General features: G+C 39.9%; 1 long non-coding RNA gene across 1 annotated transcript in view; it reads left to right on the top strand.

Moving 5' to 3' along the window:
• Positions 1-23210, top strand: part of LOC119869577 — a 113174-nt gene that overhangs the window by 49666 nt on the left and 40298 nt on the right. The window lies entirely within an intron of this gene.

The following is a 23210-nucleotide window of genomic DNA, read 5'->3' as shown; positions in this document are numbered from 1 at the left end:
CCCTTTGATTGAGCATTTAGTCTCCACTCTCTGCTTATGTGAGACCAGAGATAAATTGAAGCTCAGTTTCCCCACCTGCAAAATGCAGGCAATAATAGTATATTCTTATAGTCATTGTCCAAGCTTAATCCACAGTGTCTGTGAGCACACAGCAGATACAGAGAAAATATTTGTAAACAGAAATAGAGGTATATCCCCAGAAAGGGCCACACTTAGAATGGGGTATCACTTAAAAAATACTTCTTTTGTAGCTTCTCCTGGAGAAGAGAGTTGAATTCTCAAAAAGTTGTGAGAGAATAACAATCTCGCATGAAAATTGTAGAAGAGAGTAAACAGAGGGAATATTTTCAAATACACTTTATGAGACTAGCAAAGTGTTACGCCAAAACCTTATAGGACATTCCAATGAAAGAAAATTAGCAATCAATATTTCTCATGAACACAGATGTGAGAATTAAACAAAATGTTAGCAATTGGAATACGTTTACGTGTATAATAATGGGAAATAGCTTCAAGTAATGGGATTCATTCCCAAAGTACAAGGATTATTTAATATATTTTAAAATAAATGACTATAATTCATCACATTAGCAGAATAAGGTAAAATGATAATTTTAATAAATATAAAAAATAATTTCATAAAATTAAAAATATATATATTTCTTGAGGTGCCTGGGTGGCTCATTTGGTTAGGTGTCTCGATTCTTGATTTTGATCCAGGTCATGATCTCAGGGTCCTGGGATCCAGCCCCAGGTCAGCTCCCTATTTAGCTTAAGGGGGAGTCTGCTTACTCTCTTTCTCTCTATCCCTCCCCCTTCTCTAAAATAAGTACATCTTTAAAAAATTATTTTAAAAAATATTTCTTGATTAATTCTCAGCAAATGAGGAATAAAAGGGAATATTCTCAGTCTAACACAGAACATGCTAACATCATATCTAACAATGAAGTTTTTCCAAGTTTTTCCCTCATGGTTGATATGAAACATGGATGAGCACTGTCACATTTCAACCCAACCTTGTACAGAAGCCCCTACCTAATGTCATAATGAAAGTGATTTTATCTTAATGGGGTCCCTGGAAACAGTCAGTACAAAAGTAATCAATCATATTTTTATATACCAGCAAGACAAGGTATGCAATACAAAAGATAGTTTATGAAATAAATCAACTAAAGTATGTGCACACTATAAACTACAAGATTTCTTTTCTTTTTCTTTCTTTTTTTTTTTAATTCATGAGAGACAGAGAGAGAGAGAGAGGCAGAGACACAGGCAGAGGGAGAAGCAGGCTCCATGCAGGGAGCCCGATGTGGGACTCGATCCCAGGACCCCGGGGTCATGTCCCTGGGCTGAAGGCAGGCGCTAAACCTCTGAGCCACCCGGGCTGCCCAATTGCAAGATATTCTTGAGAAAGATTGAAGAAACCCTAAATTATTGGTGAGAGCTAAGTAGTGCCCATAGATCAGAGAACTTGATATATGCTAATTCTTCTAAATTTAACTATAGATTCAATGCGATGACATTGAAACCACAAGGATTCCTGGTAAATTAACTTTCTTATTCTAAAATTCACATAGAAGTGGGGTACCTTAGGTTGCCCAGTCAGTTAAGTAGCCAACTCTTAATTCAGCTCAGGTTGTGATCTCAGGGTCCTGGGATCAAGCCCTGAGTCAGTCTCCTTGCTCAGTGAGAAGTCTGCTTCTGGTCCTCCCTCTGCCCCTCCCTCAGCTCATGCTCTCTCTCTCTCCGTCTCTCAAATAAATAAAATCTTTAAAAAATTAAATTAAATTAAATTCACATATAAGTACAAATATCCAACAATAGCTATGAATGTCCTTAAGTTGAAACCTACATATCTTACCAAGATAATAATGCTTTCTGTAAAGGTCCAGATTTTAAAAGTAATGGCTATTGACAAACAGGCCGGAAGATAGAATAGAGGGTCCAGAGAGAGATCTACTCACATCAGTTAACTGAAAGTATGGTATTCTCAACTAATGATGTTGGATCACTTGCATCGTTACTTAGAAAATCAACAAAATTTACCCTTGAGATGGATCATGTACCTGAAAGCAACGATAAATAGTTTGAAGCTTCTGGAAGAAAAAAAAAAACTAGGAAAATAGCTTCGTAACCAAGCTAGATTTATTACATAGAACTCAAAAAACACTTTGCCAGGGACGCCTGGGTGGCTCAGTGGTTGGGCGCCTGCCTTCAGCCCAGGGCATGGTCCTGGAGTCCTAGGATCAAGTCCCACACCGGCCTCCTGCATGGGAGCCTACTTCTCCTTCTGGTGTGTCTCTACCTCTCTCTCTCTCTCTGTGTCTCTCATGAATAAATAATATCTTAAAAAAAAAAAAAAAACACTTTGCCTACCGGAAAAAATGGATAATTTGGCTTTAAAATAAAAACTTTCTCTCATAAAAATTCCATAAAGTGGGTAAAAAGTCAGGCCTCAGATGGGATACTATATTTGTAATATATTTACTTAAAATACTCATGTCCATCAAAATATAGAACAGTTTCGAATCAACAATAAAGAGATAAACTAATTAAAATGAGCAAAAGGCTTTTAAAAAAGAATATTCAGGGCAGCCCGGGTGGCTCAGCTGTTTAGCGCCGCTTTCAGCCCAGGGCGGGATCCTGGAGACCCGGGATCAAGTCCCACATCGGGCTCCCTTCATGGAGCCTGCTTCTCCCTCTGCCTGTGTCTCTGCCTGTCCTTCTGTGTCTCTCATGGATAAATAAATAAAATCTCTTAAAATATTTTAAAAAAATTAAAAAGACTTTAAATATCCATTAACATAGAAAAAGTTTTAAAAATATTTATTCATCAGAAAAATGAAAATTAAAAATTGATATCAAATAATCCTCTATGATAGCTGAAATTTAGAAGACAGGCAGTATCTAAGATATAAAACAATGGAAATTCTCATGCATTTCTGATGTGAGATGCATAGATAGAAGAAGCATGTGGAAAAATGTGAGTCGTGTCTATTGAAGCTAAATATGAGCATAAATGGTGCATAATGTGCAACAAAATGTCTATGTCCATAAAAATGCAAGATGTACAAAGTACAAGAATGTTCCTACCAGCTTTATTTGTAATAGCCTCCAAATGGGAATAATCTAAACATATCAAATGTAAAATAGTAAATTGGGGTATACTCATACAGTGGAATAGCGCAGTAATGTATTGAAACGTTGTCATGTTGGGCTGAAATGTCAACAGTGCTGAGGTTGAGAATATCCTAACCCTGGCTTCAATGAATATCTACTATGACAGCCTTGGAGAGAGGCAGAGACACAGGCAGAGGGAGAAGCAGGCTCCCCATGAGGAGCATGATGTGGGACTCGACCCCAGGACCTGACCCCTTCTCTGAATGTAGGAAAATCTTAGCTCCAGAGCTCCCCAGAGGATTGGCTGAGTCTCAGCAGTCACCACAGAGCAGATCAGCTGTCTGTCCAGTCCCACTTTCCCATGCCCTTGCAGATGTGACTCCCAGCCTCATTCCCCAATACACCTTCTTTATCACAGTCTGTTTTCTGGGAGCTCATCAATTACACATAATTATTTTGTTTATGCAATAAATATGTATTTTGAATATTTATTTTTTAGAGAGAGAGAGCATATGTATAAGGAGGAGAATGGGGTCGAGAGAAAGAACCCTGAGCAGACCCCCTGCTGAGTGTAGAGCCCTACATGGGGCTAGAACTCAGAACCCTGAGATCATGATCTGAACAAAATCAAGAGGTGGATATTTGACTGAGCCATCCCGGTGCCCCTATTCAATAAATAGTTTATTAAATATCTATCATATAATATAATGTGCTAGATCCTGAGGATATGACAGTTAAGGATATTAAACAATTATGCAACATGAAGAAGACTCCCTCATGGTTGACACTTGTTTTGAACAAAAGAAAGGGTCAACTAAGACTTGTACTTTACTTCAACCACAAAATTTTCGAATATCTTCTAAACTAAATGTGACATGTTTGTTCTTAAATCTGTCATATCTTAAAGTGGTTGGTGGTGGATGGGGTGGGTAGAAGAGTATGCCAGGATTTTAAGTGTGGTTTATTTTTTCTAAACAGTAAAAAGTCACAGAATAAAATTCTAACCTCAACTCTTATACTAATTTTCCATATAAATTAGTAAGTCACTTCACCTTCTTAAAAGTCATTCTTCTGATCTCAGAATGAGGCTGTGAATTTGTCTTTGAGATTAATTTTAGTACTGGATTTTTATGAAATTAGCCATGGAGGTTTTCCAGTGGCCATAAGGTAAGGTCTTCTGTTTGAGTGATAGGTGTGGGAGGAACAACTTAAGACAAGTTATGTAGTTATACAAGTAGCAAAATTTGAGGAATAATCAGAACTTTGTGGTGTTTCTAGGTATTTCAGTATTTAGATGTAATAGTTCATATTCCCTAGTTTCGTCCTTTTATTTCCTAAATGTTGGCAGACATTAAAATAGAAGACGGAATTGGAGGATTCTTTTTAAATTTTATTTATTTATCTATGATAGTCACACACACAGAGAGAGAGAGAGAGAGAGACAGAGGCAGAGACACAGGCAGAGGGAGAAGCAGGCTCCATGCACCGGGAGCCCGACGTGGGATTCGATCCCGGGTCTCCAGGATCGCGCCCTGGGCCAAAGGCAGGCGCTAAACTGCTGCGCCACCCAGGGATCCCAGAATTGGAGGATTTAAAGTGAGAATGGATCTGGATTTTTTAACCTCACAGAAAAATATTACTAGAAATTGATAGCACTTTAAATGAGGGGGAAGTGACAGACATACATCTGTAACATAAGAGCATGTTACAGTTTCAACAATTTCCTGATTTATATGTATTACACAAATATTATACAACAATAAAAAGTAATTTTTAAATGTCAACTACTGACTTCCATGAATTATGTTTTTTTCATTTTCTATCATGTCACAGAAAACAATGGAATGATTGGTCTGACTCTAATTTGAGAAAAATTTCAACACAGCTAATTAGACTCTTACAGCATCTCTCTGTTGGAGGCATTCATTTGTTTAAGAAATTCTGTTTTCATTTCTGCCTTGGTGCTCATGAATGAATCAAATCTACCACCTTTTTTTATTTATTTTTTTTCCATGAGACATTTAAACCTTAGTAACAAGTTTCTGGTCTGTTCTTTTCAAATGTGGTATATGAATCTAAGACCGAGTTGCTCAATCATCAGGAATGCAACCTGTACCCACATTGTCAAATTATAAGTGCGTGCTTTCTTTAGATACTTGACTTGGTATGAAATGATCTAAGAACACATAAGAAACTTATAAATCTGATCCAGAATACTCCATAGGTCTACTCTTCCTGCATCCTGAGAAATCACTTTGGAGTAGATTCCTTGCTTTTTATGGAACAATATGGAACAAAGGAAACCGTGCCAGCTGATTTCATACACAGAAGGATACAGTTTGTAAACAGGAATGAAGCAAAACAGAAATTGAAAGTGGAAGATGTGTCCTGGAGTTGGAGGGGCAAAGAGAGAAGCTGCTTTAGCAGAGGACGTGGGACTGTGTGCCCAATACTGGGATCTTGGAAAAGAAGGTCCCAGAGAATAACTAGGACTTCAGAAGGGAAATTGCCCGAGGGAGGTGAGAACTACTGAGGAGAAACTCTCAGATACCGTGTGTGAGAGAGAGACGGGAGGGAGAGAGGAGAAATATATTAAAATTCACTTTAGAAAAAATAGAGCTCGGGACACCTGAGTGGCTCAATGGTTTAGCGTCTGCCTTTGGCTCAGGGCGTGATCCCGGGGACCTGGGATCGAGTCCTGCATTGGGCGCCCTGCGTGGAGCCTGCTTCTCCCTCTGCCTGTGTTTCTGTCTTTCTGCATGTCTCTCATAAATAAATAAATACAATCATAAAACAAAACAAAAACTGTGGGTTCTCCTTATTGCAATGCTAAGAGACTCAAGACTGCTGCGAGAAGTCTCTAGTTCTCTCTCAGTTGAGCGAGGCTTCCCTGTGTGTTGCCTACATGTTGCAGGGGGCCTCTTATGTTTTTCTTAAGGATTTCCTCTATGTTCTCTAGACTTTTTGGTTCTTACAGCTTAAGATCTCAGAAGCAGAGATGCAACCCCCTAGTGTTTGCAGGGAAGATCCAGATCCTTGATTATGTGAACGTTTCTGGACAAATGATTGGGTTGAAGTAGATGGTGGCCCTCTGGTCAGCTTGAGCCACATATTTGCCATGATGGGGAAGGAAAATGCCTCGTGTATGAGAGGGGACAATAAACATATAAACAAAAATAGGAAGCAAGAGCATAGCATAGAGAAGTCAAGTCACTATGTTGTGCACCTGAAACCAACGTAAGGCTGCGTATCAATTATACTCAAATAAAAAAAAAGTTACTAAATAAAAATTGGAAGCAAGATAGGTGACAGTCAAACCTATGTCTACCACATTTAGTACTATATCATTTTCACCGTCCTCTCTGTATCCATCAGCACATGGCTAGGCATGAACTGTTTCAATGGGTCAAGGCAATTTAGAAAGATAACGATCTGGAATCAAATGCCTTGATGAAAGTAGCAAAGAGCCAAGGTAAGGGCGGTGGACCCAGTGGCTCTACAGTAGAATAAAAATCGAGTTTGAAAGACAGGTATAGGCAAATATGGTCAAGAAACTGCAAGAACATAGCTAGAGGTTGGGCATCTGAATTAGAAACATGACAGAGATCACTGATCATCAGACTTAGGTCTTTGGCCACAAAGATGAGTTTCATAATTTTGTACTAGACTTCCTTCAATCCCTCCTTCCTAGTTCCAGGCAATGGGAGAAAAGCTCTCTCCAACAGTGGGCTCTAGGAAACAGCAGTGACTGGCAAAACTAGATAAGCCCTGAGAATTTCAGTGCTTTTGACAGACATACCAATTCTTCTGTTTTTCAGAAACAGGCATTTCTAATTTTGTTTCATATAACATCAGGCTCATAGGTATTGTAGAATTTTCAGCTAAGCAAATGCTACTTAGGTCTCATTCTGCTATTGCTTAATTCATTTTCCTCTCCTCTTATTGATCGAGTTAAATAATGTAATTAAAGCAACACAGTTGGGGTATTGCCTGCAGTCAGGAGAGTATTCTCCTTTTTTTTTTTTTTTGGGAGTTGTATATAATTATATTAAACTTCAGCTTTTCAAAGTAACTCAATTGATCCTCAGTAGAATATTGAATTAAGTAATTGATGTCAGAAAAGTTTTTTTGGTGGTTATTATATTTTATTCACCCTGAGCGGAATGGCCCCCGATATTTTTGTTTGAATGATTCCATTCATGTCCATTATACGTTATATGCAACTTAACCTCTGTTCAAACCTCATTTATTCCTTGTATTTATTTATTTCTCTGTATATTTGTATAAATTTTGCCTGTAGGCTGCTCTGACCTTTCAGAGTTGCTGTAATTTTGTAAAAGTGGACCAATCCTTCAATCTTCCAATATTATAATTTAAGACAAAACTTCCATTGCCATCAATCATTCATAAAAACTTAATACCCAAAATACTGAAATACTGAAAAAAAAACGAAATAGCAATCCAAAAATAATATTTTCAACATTAAAAGAAGAAACAATGGCAAATTATGCATGAATGTGAACAGTGTAAGCTCTTGAGTGCATCTGATGGCTTTGTTAAATATTGATATCACAGAAGAGGCCTCCATTATATTTGACAAGTCTTACTGGAACACCCTGACATCATATTTATGGTGAAAGAACTGATGTATTGATAGCAATATCTACATTTGTAAGTAGGGTCAAAAATACCTCGGTGCCTATATTAATCTTTAAGACAAGAGTCTTTGATGAAAAGTAATTACGGGCGAGGCAAAGCTCTGAGTAAAGCTGTTGCAAACACACCCATGAGAGACACTCTGTGAGTTCAAGTTCTCCTGGAAACAAGCACGGTGAGAAAGTAAAAAGCAAGAAAATAGAGAGTGAAGCTTAAAAATAGGCATCTGAGTCAGCAGTGAAGTCTAGCACCGTGTGTCTTAGAGCAACTCATTACTTCCATTCCCTTAGCGCTAAACATCAATATGTCTGGGTACTACTTAGCTTACTGGAAGGAAACTTGAGAGTCACAATGCAGAGCGGCAGCTGCAGTATGAAAAGAAGGGGGCATGAGTGATTCTCTTCTAGTAGTTAGTCCTACTGCCCACTTTTATGATCCTTTCTCTGTCCTATCCTACAGGAAAACCCTTCAATGAATAATCTTACCCCATCGTGCAGTTACATAATTTACACTAAGGACAGGACAAATCCTTAAGGTCAAAATGTTTTAACTGGGGTGGGCCAGGTTTCCATTTGAGCTTCAGATAGCCTTTGAATACTGGATTTTTGTGTGTGTGCGTATTGACATACATGCATACATACATTTATTTATTTATCTATCCTGGAAAGGACATCTGTGGCATCACAAATGATTCTTAGTAGGACCTACAAAACATTTAAGAATTACTGCTGTTGTAGCTAGATACAAATAAAATTATTTTGGGGAGAGTAATTATGTTTTGGGGAGGCAATTCTTCATGGAGCTCTTGTGTTTCTACTGTCTCGCAAGCAGAAGTACGGATTGTTTGTGCAGGACTATTTTTACAAAAATGTTTGTATAGCAAATCTTCTTGGAAGGTAGAGAAGTAGTCTCCCTCTGGAGCAAAGAGAAGTTTTGCATAAAGCCCTACATGATGCAGAGCGTGCCTCTCTCTGGAGCCAAGAGCCAATTTGCTTACTGTAATTATGGCAAAAACTTTGGGCTCCCTAATCTAAGGGCTCCTTTCCTATAATGGAGGTCACTGCATGTGCAATTGTCACCTGGATCTCTTAGCATTGCCCTGTGGGAACTGGGACTCAGAGAACCAGGACAAGAAAATGCTGATACTTTGGCTCTTGTACTGCTCTGTGCAATCAAGTCCTTTGTCTTGACTCAGAAAATCTCATGCCTTCAGCCCAGCTAGCATCCATGAACTTATGGCAGGCTAACCGTACAATATCATTACCTTCACAGTTTGGGCCATAAGCATGGGGATGCTGACAAAGGCATGACTTTCAGAAAGAGGAAGAATAAAAAACCTCTTGGAAAGATTAATAAGATTCGAGGGAAGTCCATGGTCATTAGTAGCACCCATACTGGCCGAAATGCACAGTCAATTGCACAATAAATGCACAGTGAATAGTTCTTCACACCATGGCTATCGATTAGCAGGGGCCAGGAGGTAATTGAGCACCGTAAAGTGGGCTAAAAGCCCCGTGTCCAAAAAAGTGCTTTAGTCGTGGCTAACTGTCCTAAGGAAAGGGGGACTCCCTGGCTAGTCTGATGACAGGCCCAGGTTTGTCCCTACTGTAAAACCAAACACTCTAATTCTTCTTGGGGGTGTAGAATTTTCCACCTCTTTAGACAAGAGTTGCAGATATGCGTGCCCATACTGAATGTGAGAGGAGAGACATTTGCGACCACTGTGGGCAGAAACCAGGCACAGTGGGAAAACGTTGACTGGCTTGCTTCGGAGATGAGGGTGTGGGGTACAAAGTGTTTTGTTTAAAAAGGATGGTAACACCCATCTGTCTTATGGGTTGGCTTCTTCTGCAATCTCTCACACCAAACTTCAGATCATTCAGAGACAAGAATAAGGGGAGCTAGAGAATTTTGCAGTGTGTCCTGGCTACTATCAGAGTTTTGATCCTTGGAGGAAGATTCCCTGAGACAGAAAAATTCCTATGGGAATTCGGAGAAGAAGTTGACTCTAGTATAAGACTCTCGCCCCCCTGGGCTGGGTTTACAGTACAGATAAATATGACCCATTTGAGAATGAGACAGAACAAAGACATTTTAGGTAAATTATTCTAGCCATCCCTGCATTCTCAGAAGAGCCTCCTGACCCATTTGTTGGAAACAGGAAAGAATCTAAGAAGAGATGTTATCATAGTAGTGGGACATAGACGTGCAGATGTCTTTTAAAAAGATGCCATTGTGGGAGACTGGCCCAGGTCTCCCAAAGGGCACAATCCCTGCAACCCCAGAGACCACGATGGCTATAAATGCTGAGTCAAGAGGTCCTCAGAGCTGACTGAGATGGCGTCACTAATGATGACCTCACTACTTAATACAGGGAGAGCCAAATACATTAATTTTATTTGGTTGAACTTCAAGCAGGAACCACACCACTCCGTAACAAAAGCCCATGTGTCTTGTGTACTGCTGTGGAGATGGATTCTCTATTCATGACCCCATCCTCCCTTCCCCGTTCCTTAGACCTCAGATGGCCTAAGGGAAAAGATGATTAGGGGATGAACCTAGGATCTCAGATTTCAGGGAAGGGAGGAGCTCCACATGCAAAACTTTGTTGGAGCTCTGTGACCAACCTACTTGATGCTGTGGGGAGAAGGGACGCCTTACTTCAGCTAAGTGAGCTTCAGAATGGTTCACAATGGGGAAAGGAGGTGAAATTAGCCTTGACCTTGGGGGTGGGAGTGATGGACGAAATCTATGTGCTTTATTTGCTTTTCCCACTTTTAAGCATGCAGTAAGAATCCAGGTGTTCTGTGCTGGTACATGCATTTCAGAAGGTTTCTCTCAATGAGGTGTGCCTCAGGCAGAGAAGTGCCAGCACCTTTGCAACCCTGGAATCACGATGATCACTTTCAGTTTCTGACTGAAACTCTTGCCAAATGGAGCCTCTGGCAAAGGAAGGCACTCTCTACCTGGAGACAACCCTCTAGGGTTTTGGGCTTGTCACCCCATTGACTCAGCTACCAGGCACACCCAGCAGCCATTAGCTCCCTAATGGTAATATGGGCTTTGGTTCAAACCAAATATCTGACCCAGGAGAACTTACGACTGACTTGCTCATTTGGGTGTGCCAACCAGACGCAAGGACCCACCCTATGGGATGGGTGTGATGATCCTCCCTTCTCAGATGGAAACGGCATATTCAAAAATGTGATAGACTCTTTCCTTGACCAAACTCCAGTCAGCATCCTCTGAGCCATCTTCCTGACCAGATCAGGCCTCAGCCGTGGCCTGTGAGAACTTCAGACTCTCAGCAATGAGTATTTTATCCTCCTCAAAACTAGGAGACTTGAAGATAAGTATCTTAGTCAGCTCAGGCTGCTATGTAAAATACCGTAAACCAGGTAGTTTAGACAACAGAAATTTATTTTTCACAGTTTCAGAGGCTGAAAGTCCAAGATCAAAGTGCCAGTTAATTGGCTCCTGATGAAAGATTTATTTTTGGTTTGTAGACTATAGACTCTCACATGGTAGAGAGAGAGCTCTGATCTCTTCCTAATTCCATCAGGGGGCCTCCACCCTCATGACTTCATCTAAATCTAATTGCCTCCAAAGGCCCCACCTCCTAATAACATCACATTGGGAAGTAGGGTTTCAGCATATACATTTGGGGGAGTTGGGAGGCATGACATTCAGTCCATAACAAAACACTAGCATGGTTTCTAAACTCAAGGCCACATCCCAGGATGACCCCAACCCCATTTAATGTGCGTACTGGAGAAAGGTCAGTGCTGCCAGGAGAATTTACTGTTTCAGTCAAAATTTGATGATAGGCAGATAGGCTCCTGAATTCAAAGACATGAACAGGAATCTCACAGAGGAAGACATAGACGTGGCCAACATGCACGTGAGAAAATGCTCTGCATCACTGGCCATCAGGGAAATACAAATCAAAACCACCATGAGATACCACCTCACACCAGTGAGAATGGGGAACATTAACAGTCCTGGGGTAATGACTTTAGAAAGCTTGTAATTATAAATCTTTCTCTGCCCCTTTAAGATGTAATTTTTTTACCCTCCAAGGCTTTCTTTTCCAGAACCTGAGCACTGTCTCAGCAATCCAAACACTCAGAGTTAACTCCCTGTGAGAGGATGGGAGCCCGACTTCCCTAAGCCCTGTTAGCAAACCCAGATTTACCAAAACTCCACTCACTTTTTGGTAAATTTCCACTTCCCTAACTTTGAGTCCCCAGTCTCCCTTCTCTTCTCCCTCCTCTATTTAAAGCATTCACTCACCTCTGCACGAGTCAAAGTTGAGTTCAGTTCATGCTAGATCCTTTCTTCTAATATAATACTTATTACTGAATAAAATCTACCCTTGTCATTTTTAACTAGTGTCTAGGTTAATTTTTGTTTAACTACTGGGATTCTCTTGTTGAACTGGCGTGGTCCTGGATTGTAAGGATAATGACAATGTGTTTGAGTTCACTGCTTCCCAAGGTGCCCATCAGTAGTCTATGTGGGTCAAAGTGTTGACATGGTGGGTGTCTATAAATTCTACTAATATGCTCTCACAATTCTCACCCTGATCTTTTCAGAACATGGTCTGTGTGTGAGGAGAAAATGATAAGAAAAATATAAGGTTACTAAAATGGGGGTACTCCCTCCTCTTTTCTTTCTTTCTTTCTTTCTTTCTTTCTTTCTTTCTTTCTTTCTTTCTTTCTTTCTTCTTTCTTTCTTTCTTTCTTTCTTTCTTTCTTTCTTTCTTTCTTTCTTTTCTTTCTTTCTTTCTTCTCTTTCTTTCCTTTTCTTTTCTTTCTTTCTTTTCTTTTCTTTCTTTCTTTTCTCTTCTTTTCTTTTCTTTTCTTTTCTTTTCTTTTCTTTTCTTTTCTTTCTTTCTTTCTTTTTTTTCTTTCTTGGAGGATAACATGCTCAGCACCTTGGAAGGGTAGCACCTTCTACCCTGAGATATGGGGGAAAGAGGAACATTAGTGATCTTTTGCTCTGGTGATCTTTCAGAGCCACCTGGATCCTGACTCAAGCAAGGAAATGCCATGGTGTGGTTCTCCCAAACTGCTGCAAACTCTTACATTTAACTTGTTCCTGAGTTTAATATGCACCTCTGATGGCTCTGACCACGGTTTGATCATCACTGCCCTTAACCGTACAGAGAAGTTTAGTGACAACACAAGTGGCTGGCCCTTGCTCCTGCACTTCCCACACAAATCACCTCCTCTTCCCATTGCTAGTTAAGTCACGAATGTTAGAGGCTGCTCAGATGGATGCAGAAACAAACAGCTCAGGCTGCACTGGAAGCCCTCTTGCAGAACCTACAACAACAATTAGAATCAATGGTTCCAACCACACTGGGAATCACAGGGTTGCTGGATATGCATGAGAACATGTTGGAGATACTGTCAACCTATGCCTCCCAAATGGTGGATTTCCCACTTCCAGGGACCCTGAAATATCAAATAGCACTTTCTTTCTAAGGGCACCATCTACATCCCTGAGATGGTATGTAGTCATTGTGTGGAAGTCAGCTGTTAATGTGTTTCTTCCCAGGAAACATGATGACCTACAGCCTAGAGATGCTCATGAGCCCTCCAAGTGTCGAAGGGAACACCATCAGTGCATCACATAGATCTCAGATGACTGTAAAGGGCTCTTCCACATGAGGCTACTAATGGTTACATGGGGAAGTTTTGTGAAGGGATTGCTTCCTTGATATTTATGAACATAACACGGGCAATTATTCCTAGAACGAGAGTCATCCAATTAGAAGAAGTGCAAAAACTCTGTCCCTGACATTACTCAAGTGGTCAGTGATGACCCAGACCCTGGAAGGCATTCAGTTCCACTCAGCCAGGGACATTAGAGTAGTGAGTTCCTCCTTGTGGGCCAGGGCAGAGTCAGTACAATCACTAATACATCTTGCTATACCTGGATTAATGCCACAGGCCAAAGGAAAAGGTTGTATAGAAGCCTGGGGAGAAAACCACTTGGCATTCTAGGGGGGGCCCTGATGGTTTTTGACACTTGTTCAGGACACTGAAGCACATGCTTGAGGTCAACACTGCAGGCTGACCTCATCTGCACACTTGGAGACCTTTTGATGGTTCCCTTAATTGGGTGCTGTCTGAGACAAATTGAATGGGTTTTGTCCCACCCCCTTCAGGTCATATTAATCAGTGTGGCTGGCAGAGTGGCTTACTCTTAGGAAATTTTGCCAAAAACCAAGACAGTTCAGAAACAAGCAGTGTTTATTATCAGCAGACAATTCCCTATGGGCTGCTCACATTTCTGCTTATCTTGCAATAAAGCAGAGGTACTGACTCCATTGTTCTATAATATCTTTGTTCCAAAATATCAAGGATGTTTTCATGGTAATCAGTCCTGGAAGATACAGAGAGCATCTCCGTCAAGAGCAAAGGGCACATTTATTTACTGGCCATTATAAAAGACTTATGCTCCCAAAGCTGGGCTCCCTCTCCCACAGTGGATGCAACCCAGTGGATGTGTAGGCATCACCCGGCCTCGTCATGCTGCTCTGAGGGAATCGGGGCTTGTGGAAACAGATGCAAGGAAATGCTGATGTTCTCACTTACTATGATTTTTGTGAATAATAATGCCCTATATTTCAATCTAGGAATCTTATGACTCAGCCAACATTCATGAAACACTTTTAGCTTGCAGGTAGGGTAAATTAAAAAAACCTTTCTTAATTCTTGACATATGTTTGTTTTCTGTGATTTTTTTTTCCTATCAAATCATTTATTTCAACAATTTTTTTATTTATCAGCTAAGTAGGAGCAGGACTGAGTAATGAATTGGGGTTACAAGAAGGTATTAAATATTAAAGAAAAATATACTGTTCTTTAGAAGCTTACTCTATTCTACATGCATTAATTCATTTAGTGAACAAATATTGTCAACAATGCTTCAAGAGTTATAGGAATACACATGTTTCTATGGAGTTAAACACACGTATTAGTTCACACACTTCACTGTGTTATAGCTAAGCTGAGGAGAGATAAATATCTGGTGCTTTGCATGTTTATCTAACTGAGGCACACTCATTGCAGTCCAGTTAGGTAGCACAGAAGTTGGTGCTGGGGGTAAACTAACAACTTTGTAGGCTGACCTCAGGTCCTCTTGGCCTCACCAACTTCTGTTTCATGTTTCAGCCACTATTCTGAAAGGGATTCACCCAATTTTACTCAAATGAAATATGACAGCATCTTTCCATAAGCCTCTCATCTGCCTAGAGCTTCCCATTTGACACTGAGACACAGGCGACCTTTGGAACCTCAGGATGGGCAACTGTGAACATCCTGAAGTCTAGGTAAGATCATGCCCTTGGGGTAAACCTTGGACCAGCGGAGTCCAGAGCGAGCAGATACATTTATACCCCTTTCTCCTTAATATGGCCCAGCCTATGGAATATCCTGTAGGTCTATGTCATGCTGGAAAATAGTCTGATGAGAGCAAACACTTGACCAATAACAGGTGGCAAACATCCGAGAAATGTGGCTTTGTTTTGACTCACTCCTTTCTCAGCCTCACTCCTAATTCACGGAGATTACACGCCAATAAAGTCCTAACGTGTAAATGTTTGGTTGGGGTTGTGCTTTCGGAGAACACAAAGAGATGTGGATTCTGAAAGAGATAGTATATGAGTTGAGGGTGGTCACACACAAATGTTGGGTCGAGAGGCAGTAAAGTCAGAAACGAAAGGCCGTGCTAGCTGAATTATATCAATCATATCAGAGGGAAATGAAAGAAAGTGTGTGCAAGAGATGACAAGTTGAATTTGAATGTTTTATGTATAAAAGTCAGCTATGGTAACTCCGCACTGAGATTCTGATCATTCTGATGGAGGGATTCGTGGTCCCAATACAGAACCTACATGGCAGAGAGCACTGTAAGCAGGGTGCTAAGGATCCCGAGACAAAATTCCAGCTAATCACGTAACTGAAAGGAAGGCAAGCTGGCAACAAGGATTAGCAGCAAAGAAAGGAAATGTCCTCTTCAAAATCCAACACCTCTTCTGTCACCTTATGTTCAGCCTTGTTACTTTCAAATACGAGCCTGGAAGAGATTCCTCTGGAAGTCTCACTGGCCCCTCGGGGTTCTTTGGTTGTCTTCCACACAGCTGATGTTTGCTTTGGCCTGTCCTAGAAACGCAGAAGATGGATAGAATAGGAGCTGCTGCTGGCAGCACGGGGAGCTGTACACAACCTTGCTTGAATGGTTTTTACTCAGTCACAGGAGGATGAGGAGGTGAATGGAAGTAGAAACAATGGACAAGAAGAGAGACTGAGCAGGAAAGCTAAAAATCAGGCATTTAAGAGACAATGAGGAGGACAGAAGCTTCACTAAGGGTACTTAACAAATTTAAACCCCAAGTTAGCAACATGGGACCGCCAAAGGATAAGGAAATGCGGAGAGAATCACTAAAGGGTGGAATAAAACAAAACAAGCAAATGAAAGACCAACAAACTTTGAGCCACAGGGAAAATAACCTATAAAAATATATTCAACTTCATTAGTAAACGAAGAAGGAAAAAGCGCCTTAAAAATAGCAAATTGTTTACTACAGCTTTGTACCATGACTTCAGGTCTGGAACTGTGACGCCTCCCACTTTGCTTTTCTTCTTTTTGAAGATTGCTTTGGCTACTCAAGGTCTTTTATTGGAGACAGAGTATGATGCTAAGTAAAATAAGTCAGAGAAAGACAGATACCATATGATTTCTCTCATATGTGGTATCTAGGAAACAAAATAAACAAGAAGAGGAAAGAGAGAGAGAGAGAAAAGAGAGAGAGAGAGAGAGAGAGAGATTGGAGAGGCAAACCAAGAAACAGACTATTAACTCTAGAGAACAAACTGAGAGTCACCATAGGGAAGGTGGGTGGAGGGAGAGGGGAAAGAGGCGATGGGGATGAAGGAGGGCACTCACTGTGATGAGCACTAAGTAGCGTAGAGGATGTTGAATCGCTGTATTGCACACCTGAAATGAATCTAACACTGTATGTTAACTACACTGGAATTAAAATAAAACTTAATGAATTTTTTTAAAAAATAGCTAATTGTTTTTAAAAGAATAGATCTAGGAAGCTTGAACCTATGAGCTGAGTCTCTTTCTTGCATTGATCTTGGGAAAGTCATTTGCTAAAATGTTTTGGGAACCATTAAAAATGTTTTATACTCAACTCACATTATTGAACTCCTATATGCGCACAGTTGGCATTTATTAAATGCATGCTATCTTTAAAATGCTCTGCTGGTGGTTTTCTGAATGTTACGTCTTTCCATTCTTTCCCACCCTAGAAGGTAGGGAATATCTTCCTCTCCAATCTTCAGACCAAGAAATCGAGGCTCGGTGATGCTAAGTAATTTGCACAAGTTCAGTTATAGTTTAAGTGATGGCGTCAGATCAGAATTGACTTCAGAATTATCACTTTTAACTACTCACTGCATGTGCTTTGCCCTAATTTATCCTAACTGGAATATGGACATGTCAATGATTATGAAGGTATTCTTGAAGCACGCAAAATAATTAGGAACAACCTCTATGTTCAACAACATAGGACTACATACGTGTTTTCCTTTGGGAGCATTACAAAGTCTTTGCAAATAATTGTAATGGGAAAAGAACTCACAAAAGATGATATAATATTCATGATACAGTCAGTTCTGCTATACACCACGTGCTTTGAAAACATTAATTTGTATCAATAGGATTGATATATCGGGAACAATGTGAGCATAACAGGAGTTCTGTGTGTTGTTTATGTGCATTTTCATCTACAAAAAGACCAGGCAAATGTGTAAAACCACGTTCCGATTAACTGAGCTGGATCAGAACACACAGCGTGCACAGACACACACATCCTCCCCCCCCCCCCCCACCTAGCTACCTCAGTTTGCCTCCTGTTTAGGAGGAACACGCATCTACCTCTGTCGTTCCAACTCCCATCCTATTCAGCCCCCCACCTCCCCGGTCACGACTTCACCTTGGCTCACAGCTGCAGCTCTTCTGAAGCCCCTTATAGAAGCAAAATCGAGATCTTTATTAAGGGAAAGTACCTGTTAACTATGGTATTATGTATCCTATAGTCCTTTACCATGTAAAACTGTGCTACTAGCTTTACCAGATTCCTCTTTTTTCTAACTGAGCCCTATCGGAGTCATTGAGTGGTATGACCCCAGCCCTGTTTTCCCCTTAAGCTGTTTTGTTTTGTTTTGTTTTGTTTTGTTTTTAACTGTATGATTTTCCATAGCACAGGAATGTGCAGGGACACCTATGTTGATTATAGCAGAACTAACCAAACAATGGAGTTCTATATATAGTTTATTAATTCTGTGTATACAGTAAAATAATGGAAGCAACCACATCAAAATATTGCATGATTGTTTCCCGGTGTTCCCATTTCTGTAAGAATTCATGGTTTGCAGCCATTTCTGGTATCCTTTTCAAATGTTCCATTTTTTCACCTTTCTCCTTTCTCTGTTGAATCTGAATTGCTCTCATTATGAAACAAAAATTAAGATGGGCTGAAATTTTAACTTTTTAAAATAGTTTTGTTTATTTATGTGACACAGAAAGAGAGAGAGAGAGAGAGCACAAGCAGGGGGAGTGCAACAGGCAGAGGGAGAGGGAGAAGCAGACTCCCTACTGAATAGGGAGCCCAACAGTGGGGCTCAAACCAAGGACCCTGAGATGTGACCTGAGCCAAAGGCAGACGTTTAGCTGACTGAGCCACCCAGGTGCCCTTGAAATTTTAATTTCTAAGTAAAGGACCTTTTATCTTCTAGTAATAAAAGTAAAATGCTAAGTGACCCCATAGCTTAAAATCCAGCGGCATTTATAGTTTGAAATCTCCCTATATATTGTTGTGAGAGAGAATATCCTTACAAATTTATATCAGACACAGAAGAAAACAGTGGTTCAGTTTTGAAAGGTGAACACATAGGAACAAAAGCAACCACAGCTAAATATTCCAATACGAATGTGAGCTAATGCTTGTTTGCTTTAAAACTATTGCTGAGCACTTAGTTACAAGAATTACAGGATTTCTGGCATGATATCCTGAAACTCTAAGAATTGAATGTTATTCAAAAAAAAAAAAAAGAATTGAATGTTATTCAGTATTTCTTCCAGATTCTTTGCTTACCAGTTACCCTACTGGGAATATCCCAACCTAACACAACCTGGAATGTTATACTGCAAGATTATTATGTGAAAACTTTAAAATTAGTTATTTTTTAAAGGTAGTGACCACTGATGATGGAGGACTGCTTACAAGCCAACTAACTTACTTGAAGGTGACAAATTAGGCTCACTTGTATCACCCAGAATCTCCACCTACCTAAAAGCTCAGTGAAGCACATATATTATGGGGTTTGCCCTGCTTTGCATTTTGCTGTGATTTCAACATGCGTAAGTCCCTATTAACTCAAGTCCTGATGCTCTCAGAATGGGGGGTGTGGTTCACAGGATGTGAGGTATGCGAGCTAAAATCTTGAAGTCCTCACTTCAGAAATTTGCTTTACAAGATTGAATGTCCCTGAGAATGCATAGTATCAAATGCTGTGTAAGTAGCCCCTTAAAAGACTGATCTTTAGGGTCAGTTCTCTTGTTATTTTATATGGTGTTAAAAAAATCTTCATATCAATATCCTTTTATTGCATTCACAGGTAGTGGCTGTAACCTTGGTCCAACCTCCTGCCTCCTGTACATTTAATAACATTAAGATAAGAGAGAATTGTAGTGACCAGGTTTTATTTTTATGCTTCCTCAGATAGTACTTTAAAAGGTGATCTTCACTGTCCCAGAAAGCACCCAATTGAGGCTGACTATGTATTTTCACCAGGGTTGGAGGCCGGGTCATTTATACGAGTCTTCTTCCTTATGTATCACTCAAGACCAGCAAGTGTTAAATATATATTGAGAATACTCAGGTCAGTCACAAATAATTTCTTGGGTTCTAGAAACTCATATAAAATGAGACAACTGTCATCCAGTGTGAGAAAAAGATAAATCTGAGGAAAGAGAATTATCAATATAAGCCAAACAGGAATCCCAAGGAAATTTTTCAATATTTGTGTGCTGTGCACTAGATGGGTTTTTTAATATCAGCTCTGCCATTAACTGGTGTAAGAAAATTCCTTGTTTGTAAAATCTGAATAAATAATTCCCAATGGTGATATGAGGCATCGTTAAGAGAACTATGCGAATAGACTCAATGCAGCATCTGTCACACTCTGGTGGTTCTATGTCTGTGCTCATGTGGAAGAGAAAGACAAGGACGTTCACATCAGCTTCAGAAGCACATGCGATGAAACCAAATGAGGTATTTTCACTAAACTAGCAAAATGGCTCGACTCTAGGATAAGTTTGTCTAATAAATTTTCCTAGATAGGTTTATGTACTTTTCTGTAGATCATGTCTTAAGTGACCACTGCTCCTCATCCAGACCTAGGATAGAAATAAAAATAGTAACTCATTCATCTAACTGATTTGCACAAGTGCCTATCGTATTCTGGACATTTTTTTCTGGGCACTGGGAACAAATTAATGAAAAAATTATTAATACTTCCATTTTGGAGTTGATTCTAGTACATTATGAGCTAATGCAAATGAAATTATATTATTGTCATTAAGACAACGCATATATTTCAGTGGACCTGCTATGATCTCTGAATATGCCCCTCAAAAATTCATGTGTTGGAATCTTTACCAACCAACGTGATGATGTGATGGTGATTAGGAGGTGGTGACTTTGGGAGGTAATTAGGTCATAAGTGTAGAGTCCTCAGGACTGGGATTAGTGGCTTTATAAAAGAATTCAGAGAGCTTCCTTGCATCTTCCACTATATGAAGATACATGTTCACAACATGGCAGAGGGCCCTCACCTGACCATGCCGACACCCTCATCCCGGGCTTCCAGCCTCCAGAGATCTGAGAATAAATTTCCGTCGTTTATAAGCTATCCACTCTATGACGTTTTGTTATAGCAGTCTGGATGGACGGAGACAGACCATATACACAACATAAGCATGCACGCAAAACAGTGACCAGAGCCACAATTACTGCATGTAGGCTCCAGCTTCAGAAACAGAACACTGATGGGTGGCTTAGCTCCTCTAGGATATCTTGAGAGAGACAAGAAATGGTGCAAGGCCAGGATAACATCCAAAGCTGCACTCGAAAGTCAGGGACTGCACGTAGGAGCAACCCTTCCAGAGAAGACGACTGTAAGAAGCTGCTCACCACACCTGAGGCTACGGATCATTGAAACATGCATCCATTACAAGAAGAAGAAGGACTTGGTAAGGCCACACACTTGTGTAACTGGGTCTGGGGTATCACCAGTGTCCCAGTAAGACATAATTCACAAGTGGCCAGCATATGATCTGGTTTGAATGTAGCCGAACAGAGGTTCAAGTCACTACGTAAGTATATATGCTTAGTATTCAGTGGAAGCACAAAAAAATGCCAGGAGCGTAGGAACTCCTACTGTCCGTATTACTAGCCACAATAGGAGAAATTCAATAGTCATAATGGTATTGATAATAACAGCAATCATGATTCCACGATAAAATATAAGCTAATAGGGCAGCCCCAGTGGCTCAGTAGTTTAGCTGCCTTGGGCCCGGGGTGGGATCCTGGAGACCTGGGATCAAGTCCCATGTTGGACTCCCTGTGTGGAGCCTGCTTCTCCCTCTGCCTGTGTCTCTGCCTCTCTCTCTCTCTCTCTCTCTCTCTCTCTCTCATGAATGAATAAATAAAGTCTTAAAAAATATATAAGCTAATAATTTGAAGACAACGATGGAGACATTTTTGTAGAAATGTAAATTACCAAAATTAATTTAGAAAGAAAATTTAAAACAGAATATCTTTAAATTCCTTAACTGTCCTCCCAAAAAGACATATCAGGCTAAAATAATTTTTTTCAAAGATCCATTTTACCCGAACATTGAAGAACAGATAATAATTGTGATGGTTATTTGTATAAGTCAACATGACTAGGCCATGGGCTGCCCAGATGTTCTGGGTGTTGTTTGTGAAGTTTTGGATGAGATTAACATTTCTTTGGTAGACTGAGGAAAGTAGACCGCTCTCCCTAATGCGTGTGGGCCTCATCTTATCAGTTGGAGGCCTCAATAGAAAAAAAAGTAAGGTTGAGTAAGAGGCGAGTCTTCTTGTCTAACCTCTTAACCTGAGACATCCATCTTTTCTGGCTTTTGAACTAAAACACTGCTTTTCTTGGGTCTTGCTTGAGCTTGCTGGTTTCACCACTGAAACTATATTAGCAACACTCCAGGTCTTCAGCTTGCTAATAGGACATCTTGGGATTTCTTGGCCTCTATAATTGGATGAGCCAATTTATTATAATAAATTTTATCTAGATCATTTAACTATCTACCTATCTACTTAGAGAGATACATCCTAACGGTTCTGATTTTCTGAAGAATAGTGACTAATACTGATCTTCTACATATACATAACTGGATCTGAATGGCTCTATAGGAAGAAAAAATAAAGTGAGATAGGGTAGTACGTGGATAAAAAAAGACTATGTTCACATGTGAACAAAATCAAAATCAAAGATGTAAAAGTCTTAACTAAGATATTAATGAATAAAACATAGCAGTGTGTGTTCCAGTCTATGTGTGTCTATGAGTATGTGTGTGTGTGCGTGTATAACTGTATATTCCCTAAAGTTTTAGTGCAGTCTCAAGCTTTCATAACTTCTGAAGTATAAATTCTAAAATGTTAAGATAACCACTATTTGAATTAACTTAAAGTGTAATTATTTATATTTGTTAATCACTTATCTGGGTGATGTTTTAATAATGTGTCTTCAGTTTCTTTCTTTGTGTGTTTTCATATGGAAAATGTGAATTAGCCCATCTTTGAGATTACTGATTCTTTTCCCAGTTGTGTCATACCCACTAATGAATCTTTCAAAGACATTATCTCTGTCACCACCATGCTTTTCTCTTCCAGCATTTCCAGGCGATTCTTTTAATTTCCATCTCTCTGCTGAAATTATCCACATATTTGTGCATGTTTCTTTCTATCTTTCCTTCTAGAGCCTTTCATATATTAATTATTATTTTAAATTAAAAATCATATGAAAGTCCAAACACCTGGGTCATAGTTGAACCCGGTTCTCTTGACCAGTTTACCTCTTGAGATTTTATTCTTCTTCTTTGTAGATCATGTAATTTTTGGTTGAAGACCAGGCATTTTGTGAAGGACAATGTAGACTGAGGTAGATAATATGTATGTCTGGATATGGGATGTGTCTTCTCTTGCCAAGCCTCCTTCTCTTGTTTTGAATGTTGAGTCCATCTGGTTGGGAAATGAGGCAAATTCAGTGTTCCTGTGCTGTGGTCATCCACAGCACACCACAGACTTAAAA

This window comes from Canis lupus, chromosome 16 (genome assembly GCF_011100685.1).
Source record: "Canis lupus familiaris isolate Mischka breed German Shepherd chromosome 16, alternate assembly UU_Cfam_GSD_1.0, whole genome shotgun sequence".
NCBI classification, from domain to species: Eukaryota; Metazoa; Chordata; class Mammalia; order Carnivora; family Canidae; genus Canis; species Canis lupus.
This window is presented reverse-complemented; position numbering and strand designations above follow the sequence as displayed.